At 47.9% G+C, this 18576-nt stretch overlaps 1 protein-coding gene and 1 pseudogene across 1 annotated transcript in view; both read right to left on the reverse strand.

Moving 5' to 3' along the window:
• The window catches only part of SYN3 (synapsin III), a 534306-nt gene that overhangs the window by 152833 nt on the left and 362897 nt on the right, over positions 1–18576 (reverse strand). The window lies entirely within an intron of this gene.
• On the reverse strand, positions 5078–5200 carry LOC120934003 (annotated as a pseudogene).

Consider the following 18576-nt stretch of genomic DNA (forward strand, 5'->3'; position numbering starts at 1 on the left):
TAGGTTGAGGGGCGGCCATTGAATACTAGGTTGAGGGGGCCATCAAATACTAGGTTGAGGGGGCCATCGAATAATAGGTTGAGGGGGCCATTGAATACTAGGTTGAGGGGGCCATCGAATACTAGGTTGAGGGGGGCCATCGAATACTAGGTTGAGAGGAACTATCGAATACTAGGTTGAGGGGGCCATCGAATACTAGGTTGAGGGGGCCATCGAATACTAGGTTGAGGGGGCCATTGAATACTAGGTTGAGGGGGGCCATCGAATACTGGGTTGAGGGGGGCCATCGAATACTAGGTTGAGAGGAACTATCGAATACTAGGTTGAGGGGGCCATCGAATACTAGGTTGAGGGGGCCATCGAATACTAGGTTGAGGGGGCCATCGAATACTAGGTTGAGGGGGCCATCGAATACTAGGTTGAGGGGGGGCCATCGAATACTAGGTTGAGGGGGACTATCGAATACTAGGGGCAGGGGCAGGGGAGGAAGGAACCTGAGGGCTAGATATCCTTCCCCTAGACAACAGGGCAAGTCTGAGGACTCACACCCAGGGGCGTACCTAGAACATTTGGCACCCGGGGCGGATCCAATATCTGGCACCCCCCCATGGTAAAATGTAAAAACACCCCACTGTGCCCCCTGCATCCTTCAATATCTCTTTGACACTACTGTGTACCCCCTCTCCACAACTGTATCACTGGACCCCTTTACATTACATAGCACCCTGCATCTCTGGACCCCTTTACATTAAACAGCCCCCTGCACCTCTGGACCCCTTACATTACACAGCACCCTGCACCTCTGGACCCCTTTACATTACACAGCACCCTGCACCTCTGGACCCCTTACATTACATAGCACCCTGCACCTCTGGACCCCTTTACATTACACAGCCCCCTGCACCTCTGGACCCCTTACATTACACAGCACCCTGCACCTCTGGACCCCTTTACATTACACAGCACCCTGCACCTCTGGACCCCTTTACATTACACAGCACCCTGCATCTCTGGACCCCTTTACATTACACAGCACCCTGCACCCCTTTACATTACACAGCACCATGCACCTCTGGACCCCTTTACATTACACTGCACTTCTGGACCCCTTTACATTACACAGCACCCTGCATCCCTGGACCCCTTTACATTACACAGCACCCTGCACCCCTTTACATTACACAGCACCATGCACCTCTGGACCCCTTTACATTACACTGCACTTCTGGACCCCTTTACATTACACAGCACCCTGCATCCCTGGACCCCTGTAAATTACACAGCACCCTGCATCTCTGGACCCCTTACATTACACAGAACCCTGCACCTCTGGACCCCTTTACATTACACAGCACCCTGCACCTCTGGACCCCTTTACATTAAACAGCACCCTGCATCACTGGACCCCTTTACATTACACAGCACCTTGCATCTCTGGACCCCTTTACATTACACAGCACCCTGCATCTCTGGACCCCTTACATTACACAGCACCCTGCACCTCTAGACCCCTTTACATTACACAGCACCCTGCATCTCTGGACCCCTTTACATTACACAGCACCCTGCACCCCTTTACATTACACAGCACCATGCACCTCTGGACCCCTTTACATTACACTGCACTTCTGGACCCCTTTACATTAAACAGCACCCTGCATCTCTGGACCCCTTTACATTAAACAGCACCCTGCATCTCTGGACCCCTTTACATTACACAGCACCCTGCATCTCTGGACCCCTTTACATTAAACAGCCCCCTGCACCTCTGGACCCCTTACATTACACATCACCCTGCACCTCTGGACCCCTTTACATTACACAGCCCCCTGCACCTCTGGACCCCTTACATTACACAGCACCCTGCACCTCTGGACCCCTTACATTACACAGCACCCTGCACCTCTGGACCCCTTTACATTACACAGCCCCCTGCACCCCTTTACATTACACAGCCCCCTGCACCCCTTTACATTACACAGCACCATGCACCTCTGGACCCCTTTACATTACACTGCACTTCTGGACCCCTTTACATTACACAGCACACTGCATCTCTGGACCCCTGTAAATTACACAGCACCCTGCATCTCTGGACCCCTTACATTACACAGAACCCTGCACCTCTGGACCCCTTTACATTACACAGCACCCTGCACCTCTGGACCCCTTTACATTAAACAGCACCCTGCATCTCTGGACCCCTTTACATTAAACAGCACCCTGCATCTCTGGACCCCTTACATTACACAGCACCCTGCACCTCTGGACCCCTTTACATTACACAGCACCCTGCACCTCTGGACCCCTTTACATTACACAGCACCCTGCACCCCTTTACATTACACAGCACCATGCACCTCTGGACCCCTTTACATTACACTGCACTTCTGGACCCCTTTACATTAAACAGCACCCTGCATCTCTGGACCCCTTTACATTAAACAGCACCCTGCATCTCTGGACCCCTTACATTACACAGCACCCTGCACCTCTGGACCCCTTTACATTACACAGCACCCTGCACCTCTGGACCCCTTTACATTACACAGCACCCTGCACCCCTTTACATTACACAGCACCATGCACCTCTGGACCCCTTTACATTACACTGCACTTCTGGACCCCTTTACATTACACAGCACCCTGCATCTCTGGACCCCTTACATTACACAGCACCCTGCATCACTGGACCCCTTTACATTACACAGCACCCTGCATCACTGCACCCCTTTACATTACACAGCCCCCGCACCTCTGGACCCCTTACATTACACACCACCCTGCACCTCTGGATCCCTTTAGATTACACAGCACCCTACACCTCTGGACCCCTTTATATTACACAGCACCCTGCATCTCTGGACCCCATTACATTACACAGCACCCTGCATCTCTGGACCCCTTTACATTACACACCACCCTGCACCTCTGGACCCCTTTACATTACACTGCACTTCTGGACCCCTTTACATTAAACAGCACCCTGCATCTCTGGACCCCTTTACATTAAACAGCACCCTGCATCTCTGGACCCCTTACATTACACAGCACCCTGCACCTCTGGACCCCTTTACATTACACAGCACCCTGCATCTCTGGACCCCTTTACATTACACAGCACCCTGCACCCCTTTACATTACACAGCACCATGCACCTCTGGACCCCTTTACATTACACTGCACTTCTGGACCCCTTTACATTACACAGCACCCTGCATCTCTGGACCCCTTACATTACACAGCACCCTGCATCACTGGACCCCTTTACATTACACAGCACCCTGCATCACTGCACCCCTTTACATTACACAGCCCCCGCACCTCTGGACCCCTTACATTACACACCACCCTGCACCTCTGGATCCCTTTAGATTACACAGCACCCTACACCTCTGGACCCCTTTATATTACACAGCACCCTGCATCTCTGGACCCCATTACATTACACAGCACCCTGCATCTCTGGACCCCTTTACATTACACACCACCCTGCACCTCTGGATCCCTTTACATTACACAACACCTTTGGACCCCTTTACATTACACAGCACCCTGCACCACTGGTCCCCTTTACATTACACAGCACCCTGCATCTCTGGACCCCTTTACGTTACACAGCACCCTGCACCACGGGTCCCCTTTACATTACACAGCACCCTGCATCACTGGACCCCTTTACATTACACAGCACCCTGCATCACTGGACCCCTTTACATTAGACTGCACCTCTGGACAGTGCAGACCCCTCCCTACAATATAGACCCACCCCTACAGTTCAGACCCCCCCTACAATACAGAACACCCCCACAATACAGAACACCCCCACAATACAGAACCCCCCCACAATACAGAACACCCCCCCCCCACAATACAGAACCCCCCCCCACAATACAGAACCCCCCCCCCCACAATACAGAACCCCCCCACAATACAGAACACCCCCCCACAATACAGAACACCCCCCCCCACAATACAGAACACCCCCACAATACAGAACACCCCCCCACAATACAGAACCCCCCCACAATACAGAACACCCCCCCCACAATACAGAACACCCCCCCCCCACAATACAGAACACCCCCCCCACAATACAGAACCCCCCCCACAATACAGAACACCCCCCCCCCCACAATACAGAACCCCCCCACAATACAGAACACCCCCCCACAATACAGAACACCCCCCCACAATACAGAACCCCCCTCATATACAGAACACCCCCCCTTACAATAGTGCACACACCCCCCTTGCCTTCAGACCCATGATCATCAGCGCGCCGCGTGTTACACTACACACACAGGCAGCACAGCACAGGGGGAGGCGGCTGCAGCTTCACGCTCCTAGGCTGTGTGACTGTCAGTGTCAGACAGTCACAGCCGTATCTATCAGAGCCGCGGGCGCTGCCACAGAGAAGGGGATAATTGCAGTCCCGGGTATGGATACGGGCGGCTCGCACGAGTCACCCCCCCCCCCCTGAAAAGCCACGCTTCAGCTGTGTCTTACCTAGACTGCCGCTAGCGCTGCCTCCCTGTTACCGCGCTACCATCATGCAGCACGCTACAGTCCTCTTCATTCGCGGAGGGGGGGGGGGGGCGTCGGCCTGACACCCCTCCAGGGTGTGGTACCCGGTGCGGTCCGCCCCCTCCGCCCCATGCTTAGTACGCCTCTGCTCACACCCTCCATCTTACTGAGAAAAAAACACACACAAAAGTGAAAGTGAGTGGCCATGCATAAGCACTGGCTGGCACTGAGGCCTGGAAGACAAAAATTGCCCTGAACTTAGCCAAAAGATCCAGCCCTAAAAGGCGCAGTGTAGAAAACAATTTAATGACTGTGATCATTCACACTGTGGGGTCCCACAACCAAGTGTCACTAAGAGCATCCCTAGGGCGACCACCCCCAGGGGACAGAAGACACTGTGGACTCTCTGGCGTTTGAGCCCATGGCCAGACAAGGTAGATCCACTCAATTCAGGAGGAACTGGGCTCTTCCAATTTTTCCGTGGGAAACAGCCCAACAGCCTGATTTCTGTTCCAGCCGGTACTAGCCTTCTGAGCCCCCATCACTCCAGCAAGGGTACATAGCATTAGTCAGCCACTCCAGCTCCAAACCAGAATGACAGCACAGCACCCCTTCTGGACACTGATAAGAACAGATACTACACTTGATCTTAGTCGAAAGGCCATGATGCGATTGTCACTATTCTGTAGTAAAATAAAAACTTTGATACGAATGTGCGAGTTGCCAGCTCTTCTTATCTATCTGGATTCTGTTCAGGTGTTTGAAGGACACTTGGCTCGAGAGCCCCGACTATTCAGATTCCTCACTTGTTTATTCTGGGACCCTGAAGTGAGCGCTGCATCTGTCTTTCATACTGCAAAGAAGGATCTTTGCTGAGTGTAAGCAGAGGTTTCTCATCAGAGGTCCAACACTCCTACTGCTGAGTTAGAACCTGAGCTTCCCAATTAGTAAGGAGCATGGGCCTTTCTGATTGTAGAACTCTAGTGCATCTGGGGGCCAGATTTCTGCAGAGAGACAACTGCTTCCACACACAGAGCAAGAGTCCTTCTCTGAAGCATGCTGGCAGGGGACAGGCTTTTCTACTCAGACTGTGGCTTCCTTCTTAAAAAAAATGAACTGTAAGCCTTTGCACACATTTGTTTTGATGCAGCAGAAATGTGATTAGCTGACAAATGCAAAGTTCTAATGGGCTTTAAAGCTCCAGCTAACACTATTGAATGCTTAATGCTGAAGGGTGCTTATAGGACATCAAGAAAAGGTGCTCAGCACCAGTAGTGTATTTAGGTTTTGCACTGCCCTAGGCCTGACTAAACTTGTGCACCCCCTAATTTAAATATGACCCACCCTTCCTGTCAAGGCCACACCCCTTTCTGTTTAAGACCCACCCTGAAATTTTCGAGTGGGGACACTAGTTCTTAGAGCTTGGGGGGGGGGCATTGTATTTCCTTAATTTGCATAGATTTCCTGTCACTTCCTGTTTGGCTATAGGGCAGGAAGTGAAGGGAAATCTCTGCAATGGGACAGGGATGGTAAAAAATAAACCGACAGGGGCTATAACCCAACCTTATCCAAAATGAAAATAAAAAAAGTGTTGCCTATAGTTTTACTTTAGGCACAAATTTCTGATAATTTTATGGAGATAATTAAGAAGATTTAACCATGTCAATGATGCAGCAGGAAACATATAGCACAGTGAGGAAGGTTTGTGGTCCAGGATGATAGGACAGTCAAAATTAGAAGCAGCTTGCATTACACTAACAGTGTAGCGCAAGCTGGCGGGGACTCTTTCCATGCTGCCCCCCTGCAAAGTGCTGCCCTAGGCCTGGGTCTTGTTGGCCTAAGCCAGGATACAGCAGTGCTCAGCACTAGCCAAAAGAATATAGAAGATGTTATCACTAACCCATTTCTGAACATGCTAATTGCAACACGTTTGTAAGTATGGAGCCAGTTTCTCTTGCTGCATACTGGTTCCAGGCCAGGGCCAAACAAAGTATTGTGACAACCAGACAACTAGTATTTTGAGCAGCCTACATATTTATTTAATGATAGGTTTCCCTTGAATGCTTAGCCAATACTTGCTGAATATGATTCACTCAAGGCCAGCGTCTACATGTTAATATTAAAGTGGACCTCTCACCAGATATATTTTATCATGTTAGGTGCAGCCTGTTTAGCAACGTGTAAATATAACACTGCCAGTTATTTATTACCTCTCACAGAGATCACAGTACTCCCACTAACAATCCTTTCATCCCCTTTTCTCTGAAGATGAATGGAGCCATCATTTTTCAGGCATTATCCAGGGTCTCCATCTACTTCCTGGACTGAAATTCGGCTCAGAGATGACACAATCATGTAAATTCTGGTGCCTATGATATTCTGAAAAAATTATACTATTCTTCTGTGTAGCGCCTATGTACTTTATAGTACTGGTGCTAGTTAAATTTAGGGGTAGATCAGAGTGTAGTTAAACTCTGATCCAGATTGTTAGTAGTAAAATGCGGTCTCTGTCTCAGCTTGGCTGTGCTGTGAGCCCATTCTGTTGCACTGGGGTGTTCTTCCAGCCCCGGTCCTGCAGGTGGCAGCAGTGGAGTCGAGGTTTGGGTGCTCTTTCCCAGCAGCCAATCACGAGGATTTGTCCTCGCTGTGCATGCTGGGAGGGGTATTTATGGGGCAGACGCCATTGGTTCTGGGTCTTCTTCGTCCAGTGTGGCACCCACCTTTAGGGTGGCCACATCATGGCGCCCCAGTGTTATGGCCTACCTGGCCGGGACGTGTGTGCCACACGGTGTTCCTGGTTCCGGGGCCCTGTTGGCCCGGAGCATCTGAACAGCAACGGGGACCCAGTGAGTGACTGGGTTCCCACTTTGAAGATCCCAAGCTGGGTGCCGTATTGTGGGGAGTCAGTCTGAGGAGCGCCATTGAGAGGCTGGCCTGGACTAACCACCGGAGATCGAGGTAGCCGGACACCGAGGGATTGATCACCTGTCGGTCGGTACCTGGGCGAAAAGTTGAAGGAGATCCAGACGTAACTCATTTAAGGAGGCATATCTCCAAGAAGTCAACCCAGAGGGGACCTGTGGCAGAGGTATCTTTCTGAGGCTCACTGAGGGAGGTCTGTGGCAGAGACTTTCTCCCAAGTTCAAGTTCACCAAGGAGGGTCTGTGGCAGAGACTTTATCCTACAAATGTCCGAGTGATACTCCGGCTGCCAGGTCAGTGAGAGAGGCCTGTCCGAGTACATTAACCCATTCCGGCGGGAGTGGTGATAAGAAGTGTTATGTTTGGGAGCAGGACTGTTTCCTATTATCACGCCTTAAACTGCTATTCTCCTATCTTCTTCAGCTTTACTTTCCTCACCACAAGTTTACAGTTTTTACCCGGCTGGGTAATAAAGAGCACAGCAAAGAGCACCTGTCTGGACATTCCTTTACTTCTACTACATTCAATACGGAGGAGCCACAAGGTAACACGCCGCCCAAAAAGCCAGCAGCTCCACTGGGGGTAATGCTACATCTATATCAGCTATTCTCAATGAGGGTTCCATTGAATCCTAGGGTTCTTTCAGAGCCTGCTAGGGATTCCTTGAGCTGTGGCTGATCGATCTATCAGATGATGTCTTCATAGTCTCATATCTAATGACCCTTGACAGAGCCATCAGCTTGACACCAATGATCTATTTAGCTGTATAAAAGGGTAGCATTCTGACCACCAATGGCATTTTACCCACTGACAACCAATGTAAGGGGAGCAGTCTTCCTGATGTAATTTTGTTATCAACAATAAAGGGTTATGACATTTTGAAATTACCATTTGGTGCTCTAAAGCCTCAATCTGGGTGGCCCTTGCCCTATGGGTTATACCAGGGGTCTCCAAACATTCTAAACAAAGGGCCATTTTATTGTCCTTCAGACTTTATGGGGGCTGGACTGTGGCCAGTGGGAGTGGACATTTCTTTGGCATCAGTGAGAGTAAACATCGCCACATTTGTTATTAGGGGGAGGAACCGTTGGTATAACTGAGAGGAATAGTGCCCCATTGTTGGTGTCAATTGGAGAAATGGTGCCCCATTGTTGGTGTCAGTTGGCAGAATAGTGTCTCAAAATGATTAGTGTCCTAAGGGACGAATAAAGGCAAGCAACAGGCTGCATCTGGCCCCTGATTGAGCCACAGTTTGGAGACCACTGGGTTATGCCTTCCACATTGTGGGTTTGTGCAGCTGAATTCAAGTCATTCTACCACCATCTTTCTTTTAAAGGGAGTTCATTTTGAGTCCAGCGCCTCACATTTATTCTATCCTTGGACATCAAAATGGAATGAGGGGGGGCATGGGACAGCAGACGGGAAATAACCCTTAATACTTTAAAATAAATAAACTACAGCAAACAACTGTTGGATGTTAAAGGCCGTGGTTGTTTAAAGTGGAGGTTCACCCGGAAATACCACCACTTTTTACCCTTAGATTCCTGCTCATTTTGTTTAGGGGAATCGGCTAGTTGTTTTAAAATCGAAGCTGTACTTACCGTTGTAGAGAGCGATCTTCTCCGCCGCTTCCGGGTATGGGCTGCAGGAGTGGGCATTCCTATTTTGATTGACAGTCTTCCGACAGGCTTCCGACGGTCGCATCCATCGCGTCACGATTTTCCGAAAGTAGCCGAACGTCGGTGCGCAGGCGCTGTATAGAGCCGCACCGACGTTCGGCTTCTTTCGGCTACTCGTGACGCGATGGATGCGACCGTCGGAAGCCTGTCGGAAGAATGTCAATCAAGAAGGAACGCCCACTCCCGAAGACCCATACCCGGAAGCGGCGGAGAAGATCGTTCTCTACAACGGTAAGTACTGCTCGGAAAACAACTAGATAATTCCCCTAGACAAAATGAGCATCAATCTACGGGTAAAAAAAAATTTATGGGTGAACTCCCGCTTTTTCAAATTATTGTTAATAAATACTTTCAACAAATTTTCATAAATAAGCATTCAAATAAGCCTTAAAGCTAGCCTAGCCACCAAGGCTCAGGCTGCCAATACAACTACCCAGCTTTAAACCAAAATAATAGCATAAGCTAATAAATAATATTAATTTTATTTATAAATAACATAAATTAAATAAATATGATATAATATATAGCTAGTCCCCCTTTGTTGCTGTAAAATCTTTATTTTTTTTAAACAAAGGTGACACTACCACCTACCACATACTAAACACCGCGACAAAATATTATAAAAAAAGGGTGGGAGGGTAAAGAACAGCTCCTAAGTCTTCTGAGGCGAATAAGCCTGAGCTAGCGGAAACCCTGGTTTAAATAGCCCAAAACCGGGCTGGTTCCGACTAGTTCAAACTGGGTTTTCCCGGGCTTTCCACCCCAGCACCTAAAGGTCATCTGTAGGGCAATGATCCCGCCAAATTCCCCCACAGTGAGAGGTCATCTGTAGGGCAAATGAGCCCGCCAAATTCCCCTGAGGGAGCATAAGGCTCCCCTGGGGAACCTGAAAACTGTTTAACCCGCCGCTTTCCCATGAGGAAAAGGGGGGCTAGAAACTACTTTCCCCCTTTTCCTGTCATTCTTTCTACTGGCAACCAATGTAGGGGCATTTTTTCCAACTGACCCCTGGTGAATGGTTTTAGCAAGGGTTCCCTGAAAATCCTTCAGTTCTGTTCTATATTGTTTCATGTCAGGAATTTCTTTGTGCGCATTTTCCAATTAAAAAAATACTCATGTGTACTGGATAAGCCCAACTGCTTCTGTGCACTCAGGATCATGTTTGCTTTTGTGAACACAACAAAAAAAAGATTTTCTCTATTCCTAGAAGATCCAAAACAATTTCCCTTCTTGGGTTGATTGGCCCGAGATGTTCCACTGTAATTGGATTTGGGGTTTAAATTCTCCAGATAATGCATACAACACCAACGCTATATTCATCAGCCTTAGTCATTTTTTTACCCCCTATTAGTCATTTGTTCTATTTATGTCCTATTCTATCACTCTCCCTTTCCTAATCATTTCTCCTGGGTCCTTCGGGGAAAACAGTTGTTATTTTTCCCATTATGATATAGTATATTAAAAGGAAAACAGTAATTCTATCTCTCGCTGGGGAGCCAGTAATCGCGGGAACCCACACTGGGCTGAGCGAGGACAGCTGACGTCTTCTGATTGTGAGCGAGGAAATGGGGTAAGGGGGTCACTGAACAAAAGAGGAGAGAGGTCAAGATCTAAAAATAACGTCAGGAACGGAAACGGATGGAGATTCCCGGAAAGTATTTATGTATTTATGTTTCTCACTGGCCAAAATGTCCTGTTAAGGACTAATTCATGAGCATCAATGTTCTCAGGAGTTTCACAAATATCATTGTTTGCCTGCAATACATTTTTATGTGAAAACACTAATTGATGTCGCCAGACTATTATTTCAGCAACAATTTTCCCATAGGTTTATTCATTTGATATAGTTTATTCATGGCCATAATGTGGCATTTTCCTGAAATTTGCAATCAGGAAAATGCTGCATTATAACCACTAGATGGAGCTGACCGTCATAGGAAATACACATACATGTGGCTGTGCGTTTGTGATTGCACAATGCTCTGTTATATCTGCAATAAGAAGTATTATTATTATAATCTCTTGTACCTGAACACTTAAACAAGCAGACTGATTGCCTGTGGCAGACTTTATTTATTTGCGAGTGACAGAAGGGAATGATTTTCAAGTTAATATAATAATGTTGTTTCAAGAAAACCAGAGGCAGACATTAGTAAATGCAAACAACTTAGGGGGGAGCCTGCGATGCATTAGGACCAAAAGGAAAGCAGCGCCTTGAGCAACAAACATTGCTAATTAATGAGTAGTACCAGGGAAATCATTATTTTAATCATTAGCTTTAATGGGATTGCCCTCTTAACCCCCGTGTTCCCCGCGGGCCGCTAGCACAATATAAAGTGACGCTAAGCAGATGACTTCGTTCCAGGGACGTTTAGTGCCAAAAACATGACACTTCGCAAAGAACAAAAAAATCTGGATTAAACGTGAGGTTTCTGGGTACAGGCAAACCCCACTTTTAAGTACACAATGGGGTTTATTTACTAAAGCTGGAAAGCGCAAAATCAGGGTCACTTCTGCATATAAACCAATGAGCTTCTAACCCCAGCTTGTTCAATTTAAGCTTTGGTAATAAAGCCTGGAAGCTTATTGGTTTGAATGCAGAAGTGACCCTGATTTTGAGCTGATATGTGCAATACCTGTTGGATCCCTCTAGAAACTGGAATTCAGTATAGTAGACTTCCCTAACCCAGTGACCTCCACTAGCTTCTGGGTCCTGTGCCAACTGTCTTCCCCTTAGACCCCTTTCACACTTGCCAAGAGTGACATTCAGAGAACACTTTCATCTCCTTAACCACTTGAGACCCGTGCTATTGTCAAAAGACATCAACAGCGCGGCTTTCAGGTGCCAAGTGGACGTCTTTGGACGTCTTTTAAAGTGCATTACCCGCGCACACCTCTGGGGGGGCGCACAGTGGGTAAACACTGTCCCGGCGCATCGCTGAAGAGCCGATGTTAGTACCTGGCGGCCGCGATGTCCGCCGGGTACATGCGATCGGCGGTGACACAGCAGGTGACAGCAGGGACGTGGAGCTCTGTGTGTAAACACAGAGCTCCACGTGCTGTCAGAGGAGAGGAGACCGATCTGTGTCCCTTTACATAGGGACACAGCATCGGTCACCTCCCCCAGTCACCCCCTCCCCCCACACAGTTAGAACACACCCAGGATACACATTTAACCCCTTCCTCACCCCCTAGTGTTAACCCCTTCCCTGCCAGTCACATTTATACAGTAATTAGTGCATTTTTATAGCACTGATCGCTGTATAAATGTGAATGGTCCCAAATTTGTGTCAAAAGTGTCCGATACGTCCGCTGCAATATCGCAGTCCCAATTAAAATCGCAGATCGCCGCCATTACTAGTGAAAAAAAAAATAATAATAAAAAAATCATAATTCTGTTCCCCATTTTGTAGGCGCTATAACTTTTGCGCAAACCAGTCGCTTATTGCGATTTTTTTTTTTTTTTACAAAAATACGTCGAAAAATACGTATCGGCCTTAACTGAGAAAATTAAAAAAAAAAAAAAAAAAAATTGGGATATTTATTATAGCAACAAGTAAAAAAAAAATATATTTTTTTTAAATTGTCGCTCTTTTTTTGTTTATAGCGCAAAAAATAAAAACCGCAGAGGTGATCAAATACCACCAAAATAAAGCTCTATTTGTGGGGAAAAAAGGATGTCAATTTTGTTTGGGAGCCACGACCACGCAAATGTCAGTTAAAGCGGCGCAGTGCCGGAAGCTGAAATTTCGCCTGGGAACGAAGGGGGTTTATGTGCTCAGTAAGCAAGTGGTTAATAAAGGCAAATTGTTCTCTAATTGAATAACGTCTCCACCTTGTCCAATCAGAGAATACTTTGCATTCATCTTGAACAGTGGTCCCCAAACTGCGTCCCAGGGGCCAGATGTGGCTTTGCTAGCCTTTATCTGGCCCTTGGTGCACTATTCCTCTCACCAATAAGAGGCACTATTCCTCTCACTGACATCAATGATGGGGCATTATCCCTTCCACTGGCACCAATGATGAGGCATGATTTCTTCCCATACTACCATTGATAAGGCACTATTTCTCCCCATAATACCAATGCTGGGACACTATTCCTCCCACTGACATTTATTAGGGGACACCATTCCTCCCCACTAATACCATTGATGGGGCACTTCTCCTCCCACTGACACTAATGATAGGGCACTATTCTTCCCACTGATACCAATGGGGCACATCTCATCCCACCGATGCCAACAATGGGGCACTACCCCCCCCCCCCCGACACCAATGATGGGTCACTATTTCTCCCCATAATACCAGCGATGGGGTACTATTGTTTCCACTGACACCAATGTTGGGGCTCAATTCCCCCCACTGATGTCAATGAAGGGACATTCTAGTAATTAAATATGTCCGCGCTCAGGACGTAATTCAGCTGCTGCCTCCCCTCAAAGTCCCTGAAACCAGGGTCTAGGTATTTGGGTAATATAAAGGAAAAAAGGGGGGTGAGTGGCGCTGCCGCCCACTGGGTTAGTGGTGTGATACTTTTTTTTTAATCCTATTGCCTAAATGCACCTAGCACTTTGAGTACCACACCACTAACCCAGTGGGCGGCCACTCACCCCCCTTTTTTCCTTTATATTACCCAATGAAGGGACATTATTCTTCCCACTATCACCAATAATGGGGCACTATTCCTCCCACTGATACCAATAATGGGGCACTATTCCTCCCACTGACACCAATGATGGGGCACTATTCCTTCCACTGATACCAATGATTGGCCACTATCCCTCCCAGGGGAGGGCTGGCAGCCTTAGGCCTGGGGGGCAAGTCCAGTCAAGTGGCCCAGGAAAACAGTCTAAGATTTTTCATGATCACAAGAGTCCGCACAGAGCCCCCCCTTACATCAGAGTCCGCACAGAAGCCCCCCTTACATCAGAGTCCGCACAGAGGCCCCCCTTACATCAGAGTCCGCACAGAGGGTCCCCCTTACATCAGAGTCCACACAGAGGCACCCCTTACATCAGAGTCTGCACAGAGGCCCCCCTTACATCAGAGTCCACACAGAGCCTCCCCTTACATCAGAGTCCGCACAGAGCCTCCCCTTACATCAGAGTCCGCACAGACCCCATATACATCAGAGTCCACACAGACCCCATGTACATCAGATCTGATGTAGGGGATGTTCTGGGAAACTTGATTTAAGGGTGCATGCTGTGGACTATTGTGTAAAGAGGTTCTCTGCTCACCAAAGCCTGCCCCCCCTCCCCCTTAACACAGTCCACAGAGCACCCTTTTTATACACTGGGAGGCAGGAGAGACTAGAGAGGGTGAGCTTTCCAGGATGGAGGCTGAGGCGCAGGCAGGCTGTCTGATGCTTTTTTGGGTTCAAACTTCCTGTCCAGTGCCCACACATGCCCGGGGAGTGTGGGCGGGGCAGACTCAGAAGGAGGAGGAGCAGATGAGCTCTATCTCCCCTAGTGTCTGTGCAGAGAGAGAAGGGAATGTCAGCGCTGGTGTGCACTGAGGCTGAGCTATGTGTGAGACGAGACATAGCTCAGCTCTGCAGCCATCGGAGCTGACACAGGCACGGCTGCACAGTGGGAGGTGAGCAGCGGTCGTGACCTGTGTTAACAGAGCTCCAGCAGGCATATTCCTGCTCTGCAAAAACAGCATTTGGTAGTGGCGGCCGGTGGCTGTGCATAGTGTCACCAGCCCAGGGGGAGATTTCCACCCTGCCCCCCCTGCCAGCCCTCTCCTGATCCCTCCCATTGACACCAATATATCGAGCACAATTCCTAATCATAATGCCCACAGGCGTTATGTACTTGATTTACTTCTGAGGCACTGATTTTCTGCCACGGAATACAGGACACTTACTATCCCCATTGGCCACAGTCTGGCCACCCTAAAGTCTAAAAGACAGTAAACTGGCCATTTGTTTGGAAGATTTGGAGACCACTGATCTAGAAAATGAAAAGCATTCTCTGAATGGTACCAATGCTGACAGCGCAACCTTCTTTGTACAGCAGGGCAGCCGCTTGGCATAGTAGATGCCACGCAGCAACTACTATAGTATTAATGTTAATGCAGTGATTTACAGCTTCCTCAGGGATCCCACGGGTGTCATACATACGTACTTATATCAGTTCAAGCTGGACCAATGTAACTATGTAAAAATTGCAATAACTAATACTACCTGCTCTGTGCAATGGTGCCTTAGCTCATGTTCTGAAATCTTCCACAATCGCTCTCCCCTCCTTTTCTTCTCTGAGTGCCAAGAAGGCACCCATGTGGGCTCCAGTGGTGGCTAGTGCTCCAAATTTTTTGGGGGGGCGCAAACAAACCAAAAAAAAAAAAACAATTGCAGCCTCACAGTGCCCATCATACACAGCTACTGTGCCCATCAATTGCAGTCACTGTGCCCATCAAAGGCAGCCACTGTGCCCATCATACACAGCTACTGTGCCCATCAATTGCAGCCACTGTGCCATGCCATCAATTGTCGCCACTGTGCCATCAATTGTCGCCACTGTGCCATGCCATCAAACGCAGCCACTGTGCCAATCAACTGTCACCACTGTGCCATGCCATTACACGCAGCCACTGTGCTATCAATTGTCACCACTGTGCCCATCAATTGTCACCACTGTGCCCATCAATTGTTGTCACCACTGTGCCATGCCAAACGCAGCCACTGTGCCATGCCATCAAACGTTACCACTGTGCCCATGAATTGTTGTCACCACTGTGCCCATGAATTGTTGTCACCACTGTGCCCATGAATTGTTGTCATCATTGTGCCCATGAATTGTTGTCACCACTGTGCCCATGAATTGTTGTCACCACTGTGCCCATCAATTGTTGTCACCACTGTGCCCATCAATTGTTGTCACCACTGTGCCCATCAATTGTTGTCACCACTATGCCCATCAATTGTACTCGCCACTGTGCCCATCAATTGTACTCGCCACTGTGCCCTGTTAAATTCTGCCACTGTGCCCTGTAAAACGCCCCCTCCCCATTTCAGCCCGGCACTTACCTTTTTGGGGTCAGCCATCCTGCTTCCACCGTCCCTCGATGTCTTCTCCCGCCCTTGATGACGCTTCAGCCAATCAGGTTACCAGAACCGGTGAACCTGATTGGCTGAGACGCCTGTCAGTCTTATACAAGGAGCACATCCCTAGTGCGTTCCTTGTATAAGCTTCCGGGACCCGAGGGCTGTACTCGGAAAAGCCTATCAGAGCCGTTAGCTCTGATAAGCACTTCCGTACAGCCAACCAGCTGCCGTTATTCAGATGGCCGGACATGAGCGCCGACCATCTGAATAGAACAGCGGCAGCGGCGATAATAACATAGATTCATGCAATGCATGAATCTATGTTATTAGACTCAGTGGCGGTGAGAGCCAGAGGGGGCGGTACTCCAGCGCCCTCTATGGACGAACCGCCACTGGCCCACGCTCCCAAGCAGGGCTGTGTACGTCCATTGACACAAACAGCACAGCCTTGCCAAATGTGTAGTACATCTCTGCAGCGCATGCACATTTTCCCCTTAAAAACGTGGCAAGTACAGAAAACACCTGCGGATCTACCAGAAAATCCTAACTTTCTGTTCTGAGCTGACAGTTTTGCTTCTTCTGCTCTGAAATGCCAAGCAATGGTGTCAGCCCTGCTCAGTTCTTTCCTGTTGGACAACAGAAACTCTTTCCCTCTCCCAATCTCCGTAACATAAGGAGAAGGCGTAAAGCTGGCCAACAATGGGTTAAAGGAATGAAAATCGTTTGATTCCCCCATCAACACAATCACAGGAAAGAAACCCTTCGAACTGCGCAATTGTATTCTGAAATTAGAAATTCTGAATACAGTAATTGAACTAACAAAAAAAAAAAAAAAAAACACAGGCTGGTTCATCAACAGATGCAGTACAACCAACTTGGACATAGATGGATTCAAAAATTGTCTGGTCCCAGCTGAACCGTCAGCATTTCGATCGGACGGCTTTTGTATTACGTAACACGCATTTAATCCTTGCAGTACGGGGGCGGGTGGGGGGCACTATTAGGGAAATCTTTTGTGCTGTCCAGAGTAGGGCTTTAAAAATTGTGTGCTTAATGAAGTCATGCTACTGTTTCCCTTTAAAAAGATTCCTTGAAACGATCTCATACTTACTATTGGCAATGTAACAATTTCCTTACAATCATTACATTGTATAGCATCCTTCTCCCTCTAGTGGAAGATAAGTGGAACTGCAACATTTGGGTTTACAATCTAATTGTGGTCATTCCATATGCAGAATATGCCTCAATCCCAGTAACACTGCAGAGCGGATATGCTTAACCACTCCACTTTAAGAAAATATATATATTGAAAGTAATATGTATCATAAGCAATTGCCTTTTCTCCATAGAATGCTGTTTTCACCTTCAACTGCGACTAGAAAATTCAGATAGAGATAAGTTCAGAGGATGCCCAAGTTCATCTCCAGTGGCAACAGTGGACCAAGCCTGCATAACGTGTGTTGAAATGGTCACTTGTGGTCTCTATGGAAAGCTGGTGTGGCAGGGTGGCAATGGACCATTGAGACCAATACACTAGGTGGCTGAGATTTTATCTTATAAACTTTTGTCTAATACACTGGTGATTGTAGGTCAATGCAACAAAAAAGGGTAGACCTACAAATCTATGTTTATCATACAACAATAGGAAACATGGTACAGCAAGCATGTACAAATATACAAACACATAAAAACACAGCATTACAATACTAGAACTAAACAAAGCTCACTAAAACACAATTAGCCAGATTCAGAAAGACTGGCTTATCTTTGTGCAGGCGTAGCGTATCGCATTTACGCTACGCCGCTGTAAGTCAGAGAGGCAAGTGCTGTATTCACAAAGCACTTGCCTCCTAAGTTACAGCGGCATAGCGTAAATTGGCCCGGCCTAAGCGCGCCTAATTCAAATGTGGAACAGGGGGGCGTGTTTATGTTAATGATTCGTGACCTGACGTGATTGACGTTTTTAACGAACGGAGCATGCGCCGTCCGTGGACATATCCCAGTGTGCATTGCTCCAAAGTACGCCGCAAGGACGTATTGGTTTCGACGTGAACGTAAATTACGTCCAGCCCCATTCACGGACGACTTACGCAAACGACGTAAAATTTTCAAAATTTGACGCGGGAACGACGTCCATACTTAACATTGGCTAGGCCAGCTATTTGTTCGACTAACTACGCCTGAAAACACCTTACGTAAACGGCGTATCTTTACTGCGACAGGCAAGCGTACGTTCGTGAATAGGCGTATCTCGCTGATTTACGTATTCTAGGCGTAAATCAGCATTCACGCCCCTAGCGGCTGGCGGAACTAGACAGCTAAGATACGACGGCGCAGGCAGTCGTATCTTAGCTGCATTTAAGTGTATCTCAATTTGAGAATACACTTAAATGTACGA

The sequence above is a fragment of the Rana temporaria genome, chromosome 3 (assembly GCF_905171775.1).
Source record: "Rana temporaria chromosome 3, aRanTem1.1, whole genome shotgun sequence".
Lineage (NCBI taxonomy): Eukaryota > Metazoa > Chordata > Amphibia > Anura > Ranidae > Rana > Rana temporaria.